This window comes from Lynx rufus, unplaced genomic scaffold (genome assembly GCF_022079265.1).
Source record: "Lynx rufus isolate CCGP_SWC_20201006 ecotype Redwood Valley unplaced genomic scaffold, mLynRuf1.p SCAF_4, whole genome shotgun sequence".
NCBI lineage: Eukaryota > Metazoa > Chordata > Mammalia > Carnivora > Felidae > Lynx > Lynx rufus.
The window spans coordinates 128,339,367-128,354,889 of record NW_025814856.1 but is presented as its reverse complement, the minus strand read 5'-3'; positions in this window follow the sequence as shown (position 1 = coordinate 128,354,889).

Below are 15,523 nucleotides of genomic sequence, written 5' to 3'. Positions count from 1 at the left end.
CGGCATGGATGGCACCTTACCTTAGTGGATTTGTCAGCTGCTTTTTCGGGCTCAGGAATCATGCCAGCTTTAGCAGCATAGCATAGAGCTCAAGAAAAACTAGCCAAGAAACCATGAATGAGATATAAAATGGCAAATGCGCCCTAGGCTGATGGAGGAGAAGACAGATGTGTAATGTTAATCAAATGATTCACAGGTGCCTCTGGGTCTTTTCAGGATTGCCAGGACCCAGAAACACTTGCATCATCACTGCAACTGTTTGTATCAATGAAGTAAGTTTTTCATCGGCCAACAAAAAATACTCAGAGATGATCTCCAACTTCTGTTAATCCAGTTTGGATTTTAGGGGAGCCAGAGAACTCCAGGTAACTGTGAGTTTTCATCACCTCTTAAGCAACTGAATGAACATACTAGTCACTTTAAGATCCTTTTCCACAAGTCAGCAAAGTCCCTTTTCCCTGGGTTGGTGTCCTCGGTCCCACTAGGGAAATCTCCTAAGTATTCATGCCTACTTATTTACTCTAAATGTTCACACCTGTGCCCCTCTTAGTAGCCACCAGAAAATATATTTATTGGAAGACCCCTCAAAAGTAGGCAGTTTGCAATGGTTTTGAGGAGCCTGGCTTCAGCCCAGTGTTGCCATGACTTTTGTGACTTTTTATTGCCATTGCCACTACTGCTACCACAGGCAAAGGATTATGAGAAACCAGATCTCTTACTATCTCAGCAAATGGTGGGACCAAATAATTCTGAGGATCTTGGAGGGGTGAGTGTGTCACATTTTATTTATTTATTTATTTACTTATTTATTTATTTATTTAATGTTTATTCATTTTGAGAGAGAAAAAGAGAGAAACCAGAGGAGAGGCAGAGAGAGGGAGAGAGAGAATCCCAAGCAAACTCAGTGCTGTCAATGTAGAGCCGGACATGGGGCTCGATCTCACGAACCATGAGATCATGACCTGAGCCAAAAATCAAGAGTCAGATGCTTAACCGACTAAGCCACCCAGGTGCCCTGTGTCCTATTTTAAAATCAGAATGTGAGTAGGACTTGGCCGTTTTCTTATACTAAGTAAGAGCAAGCTGTCAGCTGCTGGGCTCTGGCCCAGATTCATGGTCAAAGACCTGGGCTTTGTGGCTTTGAGCTTTCTCTACCTTCACTCCTTTCTTCCACACAGTGTGACAATCTGCCTGGGGCCTCAGCAATACAGGTTGCACATAGGTACAACCAGGGAGTGGGAAAGTTGATCCCTGGAGAGGACCCTGGGTAAATTCCCAGCCTCGCCATGCTTGGGTGGGAGAGTTCTGAGGCACGTTCCACAGTTTCTCCGAGTCCCTAGAAGGACTGAGTCCCCACTATATCCTACAGCCTCCTCATCCATGTGTCCTGTGTTGGCTTTTTCCTTCTCTGTCTCACTTCACTCCCTGCTTCTGCTTCCTGGGATCTCCTCCCAATAAGCCACCAGCACCTAAGTTCTTGCCTCAGAGTCCTGCTTCAGGATGACCTGAAAAAAATGAAGACCTCTTATTTCTTTTCCTCTTTCTAAACTGTGCTGGAAACTCAGTTTCCTGGAGGCAAAGCTGAAGGTAGTGGATCTGGGGTCTGAGTCATGGGGAGTGTCAGGAGGACACCAAAGGATGCTGAGGACATGAGCTGGATAAGCCCCTTGCAGTGCCTAGCTAATGTCAATAGGTTCCGTGATGACATTTATTAAGAGAACATAGACATAAATGTCGCCCTTGCTCCATGTTCCTGTATGGGAACTCCCCAGCATGCTCCAGGGGCTGAACACCCACAGCGGCTGTGGCTTACCGAGCCCTCACCCTGTGCCTGTTCAGGGAGGAGCACTGGGTGGGATGTCACTCCATCTTGGCAGAACTATAAAACTCCCCCCAACACTGCCAGCATCAGCAATAAGGATGGTCTATTGCCTGCTGTTTTTAAACAGTTAGATTTAAAATTGAGAACATTGCTTCTCCAGCAACAGCACAGACTTGTCGAGAGCAAACAAGAACACCAACAGCTAGAGTGTTAAAAATGCAGCAGAATAGAAGAACTCTGTGAGCAGAAGAGAAGAACTCTTTCAGTGTGACTTGCAGCCCTTGCAAGGAGGGAACCCAATACAGAGTCTAGATGCCTAGAGTCCTGTGCTGATGTCATCAGAGCTGAGTCAGGTTGGGGGGGTGGGAACGGCAGAATTCATGAGACATTCCCACTGTTCCAACATGCTAGTGACCAGGTATGCTCTCCGTTAACCCTGGAAGTACACTAAAATTAATGTTTCTTTTTGTTGCCTGGGTTTTGGCTAGACCTGTGCTTATTAAAAAACAAATAAACAAGGAGCACCAGGGTGGCTCAGTTGGTTAAGCATCCAACTTCAGCTCAGGTCATGATCATCATGGCCTTTAGTTGCAGCCCTGCATCAGGCTCTGTGCTGACAGCTTGAGCCTGGAGACTGCTTCTGATTCTGTGTCTCCCTTTCTCTCTCTGCCCCTCCCCCACTTATGCTGTCTCTCTCTCTCTCTGTCTCTCTCTCAAAAATAAGTAAACATTAAACAATTGACATTGTTTAAATGACATTGTTTAATTGACATTGACTTAAAAAAACATTAAAACAAACAAAACTTGTTTGTCCCAACTAATCCTTTTGCTGGTTCTACAAATCTCCAGTTTAGAAGTTTCTCCTCACTTCTCACTTCTAGTGTGGGAGTGACCTCTGATGACCTTTGCCTTCCCTCAGGCCCCTTGAAAGAATGTTACTGAAATGGGATAAACCCAAGTGACAATGACTGTCAAGATCCTGAGACCTCGAGGGGATCCAAGCTCTAGGTAAACAGCCACTCTTAAGTTATAGTGTTTCAGACAAAGGGTAAGATAATAGAAGACACTTAGGGTTCAAGGTCTCAGAAGTCTGACATTTTAAAATTAATTGATAGGTGACCAATGCTTGCATGAGAGAACAGTGAGAAAGGGACGTGTTCCTTATCCCTGGGGAATTTCTTAATGTTGTAAAAGATGAGTAACCACACTAGAGGAAATTGGTTCATAAAATAAAAATATCAATGCAGTGGAACTTTAGGGTCAGAAAAAGCTAGACTCAAACCAAGCTCTGCCACAGAGTAGCTGAGTTCCTTGTGCAGTCCACTTATTTGGGACTTCTTTTGAGCTAAGGAGTTGAAACACTTAGGTACTTGCCAGGCATTTCTCCCTTATCTACTTGCCACTTTGTTTATGTTAACGCCCTGCCTCGTTCCATGCTTGATAAATACTACTATATACTCTTTTAGTTTCATCTCTCCTTACTGTTACCTAGATATGCTTTTCCTATTTCATTATGAACTTTCAAAATAAGTGCCAGATCACAAAAGGGCGAATACTGTATGACGTGCTTAGAGTAGTTGAATTCAGAGACAGAAAGTAAAGTGGTGGTTGCCAGGGGCTGGGGGAGGGGAGAACGGGGGAGTTAGCATTTAATGGGTATAGGATTTCAGTTTTGCAAGATGAAGAACGTTCTAGTGATGAATGGTGGTGATGGTTGCAAAGCAATATGAGTGTTCTTAAAGCCATTGAACTGCACACCTAAACAGGGTTAAAAAGGTATATTTTATGCTATATGTATTTCACCATAATTTTACGAACAGAACACCTGACTCACTCTCATGATATTTACCTGTAAGGTTCACCAGAATGGAAATATTTGTTACATCCAGATCCACCTTAACATTGTTTTCTAGGAAGAATTGAGGTAGAGAAATACATACTTTCCCCTCCTAGACAAGGAGGATATATGCAGTATGAGTTTTGCCAAGGGAAGAAGAGAGGCAAGGTGGCATTTCCCTCTGAATTTTGGTTTTATGATCATTCTTTCGTCTTCTCTAATTTGCTGTCTTAATTCAACGCCATCCTTAAAAGTGGATGTCTTTCTAAAACAGCCAGGTTCGAGGACAAACCACTCTCCCACTGCGTATGTTGGTTAAATTATCACGTTGTTTAAATTATCAGGTAAAAATATTTGCTCTGCACTGGGTTTTCTGATGGTAACAGGGTTTGAACTTGACTAGACTTTTTTGTTTTATTTTGGTTGTATATCATTTACCCACATCATTTGGCAAATTACTGTATGAATATTTGTACTGATGTTCCCACAAAAGGGCACTAAGTACTGCACTAAATCTTAGCAGAATCCCTGTTGGAACACTCTGAAATTGACGGGATTTGGGTTTTTAGGTGTTTTCCTTCCACCCAGCTGAGCTGCATTCCCATAACCCAATATAAAAGTGTGGCCATTCACATTAACTTAAACTGATGAAATATCTTTTCCTTCCCTTGATTTCCTACAACATATTTTCCAGTTATCCTTTATGCTCTACAATTACTTGGGGGAGTTTGCTTTTTGGCTTAAAAGCCTATTGCCATTTTATTATTTTAGAACACCAAGGGAATCCCTTTCAAGCAAGAGAGCATTTTCTCTTGCGTCTTGAAGGAAGCCAGACCCTTCGCTGTCACACTTCAGGCTGTGGATTGTTTTCTGACCTCTGGTTTCAAGCAGCATGGATGGCATACGGACTCAGGACTAAGGTTTTGTTTAATGCCAACGAGCATCGTCTCTCCTCGCCTTCTCCCGTGGCTGCTGCTAGTTATCGTGTTAAAACAGTGGCGGCAGCGTATCTGCCCAGGCAGTGCCGCTTCTTGCACTTATTCAAATAATTTGGATGCAGATTTTCTTTCTCTTTCAAGCACTGAATATGATTCAGTTCCAAATATCCGTTATTATTTCACCTGCCTTGAAACGGGAATTGTAAGCACTCTGATAAATGATGTGAAAGACCGTCTAATTTCCGTAACAACCTCTGTCAGCTGTTAACTTGCAATTTTATAACATCTAAAACATTCTGAAATTCCTCTGTGCATATCCCTGAGTGAGCTGACAGCCCACGTGGCCCCTGCATCAATTCTGCCAAGAAAGAAGGAAAGAGAGAAAAGGAACTATTTTCCTCTTTCTCTGGCAGTGGAAGAACACTGCTCTCAAAGCTCAGCCTGCGTGAACAATGAGTCTTTTTCCATAGAATAGAAGACACAAGAGCCCGTCACTGCATACAGTTGGGCTTAATTAATTTAATTTCTCTCTTCAGAACGCTCCCTTTTCCTTTCTCAGAGTCCAGGTGAGGGGAGAAGGGGAGGGAACAAAGGTGGGAAGCTCAGAGATCAAAAAAGAACAACTAACCCACCGAAGAGCCCAGTGTTGTTTTCAGCGGCTGAAAACCCTGAGTTGATGAACCATGTGTTGTGTGTTATGTGAATATTTGTTGCAACATAAAGATAGCGTGAGGTCATCACTAAGCTCACCCTGCTGTAGGTGGTGATCATTTGGTTTGTAATAAGCTTCAGGAAAGACAGCTTTCAAGACGGGTCCACCACATTCAGGAGCTCTGTAACAGTTACTTTCATAACCCTAAATCCAGAGTTTCCATGAGGACACTCTAAACAAACTGTATAGACTAAATAAACATCGCTGTGGGGTAGGGAGGGCTCCAATATGGAAATCATGGTGACAATACATTGGCAGGAGTTGCATGCTGCAGTAAATTATAATGTAAACAGCTTTCCTTGATAGAAAATCCCATATGGAAAATGGAATCCAGCTGTAGACTATAGATCACATAAAACACCACATCTCTGCACTGAGTAGGAAAGCTGAAGAAGGTAGTGTAGGGACACTTGGGTTTTTTCAGTATGCACAGCGGAGGGTGAACTTGATGTGTTGATCTTCATTACAAAAGGTGGGTGTGGAGTTCCCCAGGGGCACATTCCACTTAGGCTCAGGTTTACGAGCCAGAATTTGTTTCCTTGGGTCCCACTGTACTCTTTATCAGAGTAAAGACTCTTTATGAGAGTAAAGACGCCAGCTTCTGACAAAGGGTGTGGGAAAGCTTCTGAATCCGTGAGTGTTCCCTATATGCCAGACACGAGAAGAATTTAATTAAAAACTTAAATATAAAAGCAGAAAAAATGCAGCAAATAATTTAACAAGCACTGCCTCCAGATTAACAAGCGTCAATATTTCGTCCTACTTGCTCCAGATCTTTGTACCTTTGTATAAAAGATACAAAATATTCCGGTTAAAATTGGAAGCTCCCTTTTTTCCTCTCCTGAGTCCCATTCTCCTCCACCACTCCCCCACCCCCTCCAGGCAGAGAAGCAGCCGTGCTGCATTTGGTATCTTTCTTATGTGGATTATGTTACTGTATTATCTCATTCCCTCCAGCAATTCTTTGAAAAGGCTATTATCCCTGTGTTATAGATGAGGAAACTGAGACCCAAGAAGATCAGTATTTGCCCATGGTCACACAGCAAGTAGGTGAAAGAGTTGAGCCTCACAGACAGGTTGCTCGGACTCAAAACTTGTGCCCTTTTTTACCATATCCTACATTTGGGGGAGCTGGTCTTTCTCATCTGCCCTGAAGGTGGCAGGGATTCTTTCCAACTGAATCCTTTCACCTCTTCAGATCTTGATTCATGGGCTTTACTTTCTGATTCCTTGATGGAATCATTTTCAAATTTTTGCCTTTTTGGTTTATAAAGCCAAAGCATGAATCCAACCGGGGAGGGTTAAGATGGGAGAATTACATTATCTTAGCCTATGCATTTGGGCATCCTATCTGTTTTTAAATGCACCACTGGTTCATGATTACCTTCCCGAGGGCCAATGGTGTAGCCTATATTTCATTGGTCCCATGCCATTAGGGAGCTATCTGTGAAGTGGTTTTTAAAACCTCTCCCTGGATACTTACAATTTGTTTCATAGCTGTAACACTCAAAAAGGACTTCCAGAGAAAGGTGGGACAAAAGCAAAGCATAACTTAGATTCAAGAGTGACTACAGTACAGACTTAAAAAAAATGGTTTTGCAAAGTAATTTGGTAATATGTATCATGAGCCACAAAATTATCCATAATGTTTGACTGTAAGAACTACATTCTGAGAATCTATCCTAAAGAAGCAACCAAATAGTGGGAAAAGCAACATTCAAAACACTTCCTAATTCTGTTATTTATTGAAGCCTGGAAGGGAACTAATGGTCCAACAAATGTTGTTAGATGTACTATAGAAGGACCCCTTGACTGAAACATGTATTGTCATTAAATTGATAAAAGAAAAGCAAGGCACCCATCCTCACTGCTAATTAGGTGTATTAAATTTGCCAAGCTGGTTAATCATTCCGATTTTCAAATTTCTCAGTAGCAGTATACAAAATACTGACATCTACCTTAAACATACGAGAAAATTGAATGGGCTAAACATGAAATAACTTATTCCACTTATGGCACTGGATAGTACCCAATAAACTGTACCTAATAAAATGATTATCTATGAAAAAGGTATAGATTTGTTGCAATTACTACAAAATATGTCAATAAAAGAGCCTGGATTCAAATATATAAAAAGATAATCTAATTTATGTTACATGTTTTTATTACAGTAAAAAATTAAAAATATCTGATTTGGGGTAGTGTAGGAGAGGCAACATTTTTACTCTACCCTCTTAGGTTCATGTTTTAGAGGCCTGCAAATTAAATGTAAACTTATAGGTTATCAGGGGAACAACCAAAACTTATATATAAAAAAGAAGTGGCTTTCTGAAATACATATATACCTATATACCTATATATATATATCTTATAGGTATATAAAAATGGGAGTTTATATACCTAACTTAACAGGGGGAAGGAGAAGAAAAGGCTTCTATGAGAGGAACAAATGGATTTCTAGGAGAAGAAATAAGAAAGTCTGTGATAATGTTTATTCAGGTCAGACTTCGTCTTAGCTTTTTTTCTTCTCAGACATAAAAATCCCCTGAAGATGGGACTCGTGGCAGCCCACTCCCAGAAGTTTCTGTAAAGGAAGGCTTTTTGCTGCACCTATTAAATCCCAAATGTCTTTGCTTTAAAATAATCTTTATATTAATTCCGGGGGGCCTAAATGGGCCTCCACATTGGCATTAAAGCACTTTTCCACCAGGGTGCCTGGGTGGCTCAGTCAGTTAAACATCTGACTCTTGGTTTTGGCTCAGGTCATGATCTCATGGCTTGTGAGTTCCAGACCTGCTTTAGGCTCTGTGTGGAGCCTGCTTGGTATTCTCTCTCTCTCTCTCTCTCTCTCTCTCTCTCTGTCTCTCTCTCTGCCTCTCCCATGTGCGCTCACTCTATCTCAAAATAAACTTAACAACAACAACAAAAAACCCACTTTCCCCTCTTATATATTAAACAAACTTGCTGTAATATTGTTAGGCAGATTTTATAAACTTTTTAAATAAAGTGATATTTTCTAGGCTGTTACTGTATAATCTATGACAGAGGAAGCTTTTCAGTTCAGAAGAGAGAAATTCTAACACAGTCTATATTCAGAGATCATTGCAACGGTAGAAAGAGCCCTGGACTATCATCCCAAGGACCTCTGGTCACATCACAGGAATAGGATTTACCTCCTGTGTTCCACCAGCCAATGGACTGGGATATGCTGGTCCTCAATTTCCTCACATATAAAGTAAGGATAATAATAATGTCTAATTTGCACATTTCTTAAAAAGAACTGGATAAGATCTATGTAGGTTGAAAGATCATTTCATTAATAAAGACTCATTTGTGTCAGATTAAAATACTTTAATATATATGATCTTATAAATAAGGTGACATTTTATTCATGTAATGAATAAGGGAAGAGGCTTGATGATTAAACCTGAAAACTTAAAATATATGTATGTATTCACCTCCAGGGAATGGCAAGCTGATATTCACCCTTAGGCACTCCAGTGGCTACAGCTTACGTCAATGCTGTCGTTTTAAAGACAAACTTGTTTTTTTTTAAACTGGAGTTAAGGAAGAGCTAGAGACCTTACGGAAATAAAACAATAGCTTAAAGATGACCCTGAACACGATGACCTTGAAAAATGAGATTGTTATTAAAGAACATTGCATTGGATACTTTATCCTGGTTATTTTTCCAGCTCAAACCAGAAATGCCACCCTCTTCATCTCCTAGAGTCTCTGACATAGTTACGGATAGAAACTGGATGACAGTGGGTTCATTTTTGATCCAGCAGTGTTGATTTAGACATGGAGTTTATCTGCTAATTTAACCAATATTTCCTAATATAAACCCTCCACCCACTCACAAACTATTATAAAGAATTTTCCCCAAACTTACAGCCTTACCTGGAAAAAACAGTTGTTCAATCCATCAAATGTAGCTATTAATAGTAACTTTAAGATTGTCCTACAAGGTCCAAGTGAATATAAACATTGGAATAAAGTACTCTGTGCACTCATAATATGCTTCTAAAAATTAAGCTTTTCATGTGGAAATTATCAAATAAATAGCTGTCCTCATTTCTGTGGAGATAAATAGCTCCAAGATTTCATTATTTGTTATGAATTTTCAAAAGAATTGGTTAAAACTCATATCTGGTTCACAGCCTGACACAGCTTCTCCTATTTTCCACAAAAATACATAGAAAGCTTTTCTTTTTTAATGATAGTCATAATGCAATTTTTTAAAGGACTATTGCCAGAATCCTGGAGAAATTTCTCTAACTCCGAAGTCAAATGATAGACAAAAGCAAGTGACTAGTTGGTGCTTTACCTCTGAAAATAGTGGAGGCTTTCATTCTAAAATATCGACAGATATCCTTCATCCTTTCCTAATTTCATCCTCCTGATTCAGACTCTTTGCCATGCAGCCGCTTTTCTAATGCTAAATGTCTGGGTAGAGGTTTTTAAGGCAATCAGGATACTGGTTAGCCATTCCCCAGAGTATCTCTCCTTTCTCCATGTAGTCAGAAACTGTGACCCCCAGGGCAACTAGAGCGCATTGCATTCGGGGCTTGTCCACTTACTGAAGTGCGAGAGAAACTGCAGGGGACATGGGAAACAGGACATCCTAGGGATTATAGGTTTTTAGCTTTCTTCATTTGCTCAGAGTATCAGGAAATCAGGAAACCTGTAGAAGTGCTCTAAATGAAAGCTCACTAAAGCCTAAAAAGTCTGCCTTAAAACTATAGGAAATGTGGGAACTATATAGATGCAGAATAGGGTCATGGGCATTCCACAGTCACTGTGTCAACAACCACCAAGTCACTATTTATTGGAGGATGAGTAAATATAAAAAGGGTGGAGGTAGCTTACAAAAAAATCAGGTAAGAGAAAGGAAGTGTCTTGAATACTCAAAGAAATCACTAATTTCTGAAATGACGTTACTGCAAGAACCAAAAAAAAAAAAGTAATTTTGAATACTCTGTCATCTCCACTAGGATACTAGAATACTTGAGTTCAAATCTTGTGTGCTGCCATCACCTTGGGCAGATTCCTTAATCATTCTGATCTTCATTTATCTGTAAGTGAAAAAATGGAGATAAAAATATTTCCTCATATAGGGTTGTATTAAGAATTGCATAGTATTGTGTAAATGAAATGCTTCAATGCTTAGAAAATGGAAGAGTATAGCAGTGGTAGTAACAGAGTGGACGAGGTGGTGGTGGTGACAATATTTTCAGTAAATATTCTGATGTATATATGTATACTGATCGGTTGGTTCTGATGTATCAACATGTTTGAGAACCACTGTGTCCAGACTCCTTCCATGACCTGGTGCCTTCCTACCTACAGTTTCATCTTTGCCTTTCCCTTCGTCATAAAACAGAACTTCCCACGTATTATAGGATAAGCTCTTCTATGCCTGGAGCTATCCCTTTGCCTGGAGCACAGACCCCACCTCATTCCAGTTCTTTGAAACACTTATCCCTATTTATTCTTCAGTATTCAGCTCAAGCATTGTCTCCTCCAAGACCTATTTTCCATCAAAGGAAATATGCCCAACAAATGAGCAATTTCTATTTTTATGGTCTCCCAGAGCATTCTGTAGCAGTAACTCAAACACATCTTTGCATTATACTGAAGCTATCTCTTCCATGTCTGCTTCTGTTCCCACCAAGCTTTGTCTTAAGGACAAAGCCCATATTCTGTGTAGCAATTCCAAACTCTAGATTTCACCATGGAATGATTATTTCGGTTTTACAATGGATAGTTTACAATTTTTTAAAGTTTTTGTAATGTTTATTTTTGAGAGAGAGACAGAGCGCAAGCAGGGGAAGAGCAGAGAGAGGGAGACAGTCTAAAGCAGGCTCCAGGCTCTGAGAGCTGTCAGCACAGCCCGATGTGGGGCTCAAACCCACGAACCGTGAGATCACGACCTGAGCCAAAGTCGGATGACTTTGACCAACTGAGCCACCTAAAATGGGGCAACCCAGGCGCCCCTAAAATATTTTTTAAAGCACTATTACCAAATTAACAGTAAACTATGTGGTAAATTACAGAGCACAAAGAACAATGGCCCAATTTTTTTCTGAATTTGTGTTTAATATACGCATATACAACATATATGTGCATACTTCTGAGTTAGAATAACCTATGAAGCCAACATTTCCTAAAGCAAATTCCTAGAAATACTTGTTTCATGAGCTACTCAATGAAAAGAAAGATACGTGAAATTAGATATTCTGAAATATCCTACACTAAGAATTGAAGAATCATTGTTGAATACAATGGTTCCAAGAGTTATTTGACCATGATGCCATTTTGTTAAGTATACTTTTAAACCCTCGGAGTAAGTAGAGTTCTGTAGACACACATTTTGAAAGATGCAGAGTGACTTATTCTAACCAGTCCTTTTGCTAAGGTGGCAGACAGCACAGATGCAGATGTCATGGCATAGAGAGACAATTTTTGTTGGAGTGGGCTATGCTCTTACTATAGCACAGCCAGAAGCAACAGACACATTGCAAGTACATTCTGTTGCATGGCTGTTCACCTCACCCTTTCCACTACTAAGGATTCTGCTCTGCTTTCATAGGCAGTCCTTTTAATTCAGTGAATAACGTTTTCCCCTTTTGAGGCATGTGTAAATGGATTGCTAACTATTTTGCAATGCATCCACCTGTGACCACAGTCAGGCTCTGGGCAGCAATTAATTGAGACAACCTGAGATATGATTTTGCCTCACAAATAGGAAGGAAGAAAGGAGGGGGGGGGTTCTTCTTTCTTTATAGTTTCAATTTTATTTCTAATATCATGTGTATGATATATATTTGTTTATAACATCACATTTATCATATTTTTCTATCTATTTTTTTAAATTAAGGCATAGTTTGGGGAATATGTACAAAAATGCACTTCTGATTTACAGTTTTGGGTGGAATGAGGACAGAACTTAGCTTCTCCTATTTTATTCATGAAATCTTAGTACAGGAAATGGTATACTATCCATTTATGTTAGTGGCTTCATATTCAGCACAAAATTAAGCTTTCTGCCTGGTGTCATTTGTCAAGTAAGCTTTTTAAAGCAGTAATTTTCCTTTATCCCTTTTAAAGGCAGCTTGTTCTTAAAAACCAGAGTGTGCCATATTACCCAACAAATTGTCACCAAGGAGAAGGAACAACATGAAAGCTGGGAATTATAATGCTGACCAAGTGCAAAGCAAATGGTTTTTTTGACCACCAATCTTATCTCAAATGCAGAGACTCAAATGTCAACTTTGGTAATAATTCAGAAGGTTAACTGACACTCTGCCCTGAATCTGAAATACTCAAAATTGTACATGTGTTGAAAATGCAGACTATACAAAGGTGCCAATGTACCATAAATATACATGTATCATATACAAAATGATGGAATGCCAGTCTAAGTATTTACGAAATTTCACCCTAAACAAAATATTTGTTCCAGCAATAATGAATAATTTTATTTATTTATTTATTTATTTATTTATTTATTTATTTATTTATTTTTCAACGTTTTTATTTATGTTTGGGACAGAGAGAGACAGAGCATGAACGGGGGAGGGGCAGAGAGAGAGGGAGACACAGAATCCGAAACAGGCTCCAGGCTCTGAGCCATCAGCCCAGAGCCTGATGCAGGGCTCGAACTCACGGACCGCGAGATCGTGACCTGGCTGAAGTCGGACGCTTAACCGACTGCGCCACCCAGGCGCCCCAATAATGAATAATTTTAAATATTTGATTCCATATATAGCTGCTAAATGCTTAAGATTTAATGCTACCTTAGAGAAATTATAGGGAGGCCATATCTCATTGAAATATTGGCTGGAAAATTCTGGTTGCTAAATCTCTATCTAGAGTCATACAAACAAGCATTCAAATCATTTTGGGTTTTCAAAAGAACCTGCAATTACCTCTCTTCACACTAGGTGGTGTAGTCAAGACCAACAAAGCTATCAAATGGATGAATACCTTTGGTTTAGCAAGGTCAAAACTAAAGGAGAGTATCATTTTAAACTTGAAAACAGATATGTATCTTGTGTTAAAATCCCAGTGTGTTTGATAAAGAGAACAGATGAAGAACCAGTAAAAGAGGAATGGAAAGCCTGTTCAAATAGCTTTGGGGATAACAGGGCTTCTTAAAGATTAAGTCACCAACCACGAAGAGTACCAGTGAAAATCCACTTTCCTAGAATCCACACCGCCACACTTTACAATTACGGCATCAGAACAGCAGGGATGAAGTAGGAGCCTGAGTCTGTTCTCCTAAGATACACTCGAGTTGGTCTTTATGCAAAACTCTGAGAAATAGATTTAGATTGCTCTAAATCTGTCCAGGGGTAAGAAACCCCAGTTGACAAGTGTTTGATGTTCAGAAACTTTTTTTTCAGCTTCCTATAGCTTGTATCTTGAAGATCAAGGGTTATAGGCTTCACTATAAAATCTCCAGAGGAATTTTTCCTATGTTACCATCACTGCAAGGAAAAAATCAGAGTGGCAGATTCAGCCCTATGTGTAATAGAATATTTGGAAAGCAGTTTGAGCTTTGTAGAATGGGGAAAAGAAATGTATTTTATAGAATGCAATGAAAATGAATCTCTTCTGAGAGGAATGGGTGGTAGTTATATTAGATATTCAAAAGTCGAGCCACATTGATCTGCCTTTTGAAGTAATTACATTGATATCCGGAGTTTAAAGAAATGTATTGCTTGTTCCCTGCGGATGTTTTCAAAAATCTTTTTTTCTAAACCAAAGCAGTGTTTTGTTTTATTTTTTTCTCTAGCTTGAATCACAAAAGAAAGCATTTTACTGAAGTGCAGCTAATTATTGTATAGGAATATATGTGTATGGGTGTTCATGTGTGTATGAACTCCGGAAACGAGTTCTCTGTTTTTTATTTTAAGTGAGATTTTGTTTGTTTGTTTTGGTTGAGTCAAAGCTTGCTCCCTTAAACTCATTTGTTTTAAGATATTTTTAAATGGACAATATACTAAGATGAATTTCCCACTAGTCTAACTTCAACTGAGTATACAGAATAAAATGTAACCATTTCTTTAAGACTGAGCACAATCCGTAGGGCGCCTGGCTGGCTTGGTTGGTATAGCATGCGACTCTTGATCTTGGAGTTGGATCCCCATGTTAGGCATAGAGTTTACTTTTAAAAAACTGAAAAAAGAAACATTTAGCACAATGCATGTTAAAATGTGTCCTGTACAGCATACTTAAGGAGCCATTTCTTCAGGGATCGCTGAGGACTATTTCTCTACGGTATATGAAACCAGGCAACTTTGTTCCTTGAATCTTTGCACATACATTTTATGGTTTTCTTATTTTTTCCCCCTTACTTTTAGTTGTTATTTCATGTTGCCATCAATACACCAAGGCAGTTGGGAGGACTCCTGTGTCTAATCTGCAGAGGTCTTGGAAGGCTGATAGCTAAATGTAGTTTGTCAGAAACGTGTACCGAGTGAGAAGAGTGGGGGCCTAGTGGGGGAAGGGGAGGCTGCATTAGTCAAGTGTCTACCCTGGCTATACTTTCGAATTTTCTCATTCTTGATTATTTTCCCAAAAGGTGAAGCTGCAGGTGGTTGAATGGTGGTTACCTGAACTATTATTTCGAACAAATCTTTCTAATCTGTTTTTACTTGGGATTATAATCATAACATTTGTAGAAAAGCTTTGTGGCCCCCTCAAGGTATATAAATCTTGTTTTATTTTTCATGTACTAATAGCATAGTGCATTTTCTCTCTTAACAAAAATGTCTCCATGTGCTTCAGCCTTTTGATTTCTAAAAAGCCTGTCTGCATTGTTATATGTGCATATATGTGTATGTGCACATGTACAAATATAAATGCAGATATGTGAGTGTGTATTTACTATGGGGCAGAGTGAAAAAGGAGCTCATTCTTCCACACTGGGAAACAACTTCATATGAACCTGCTTTCTTCTGAGCCATTTTTATTGCTTGCTTGATTATCTTTATCAAGGTCACTAAATGGTAGAAATGCTGACAAGAAGGAATGAGGGTGCTTTACAAAGGAACAGTAAGCCAGGACTGCGATAGCTCATGTGCTCCCTTTGGGGCAGGGTGGGGGAGTTGGTGAACAAAAGCAACAGTTTCCAAGAACAAACAATGGCATTCTCTGTGACCTGGAGCACAGCGAGCAACCCTGTGTCCTCACACGTCAACTCC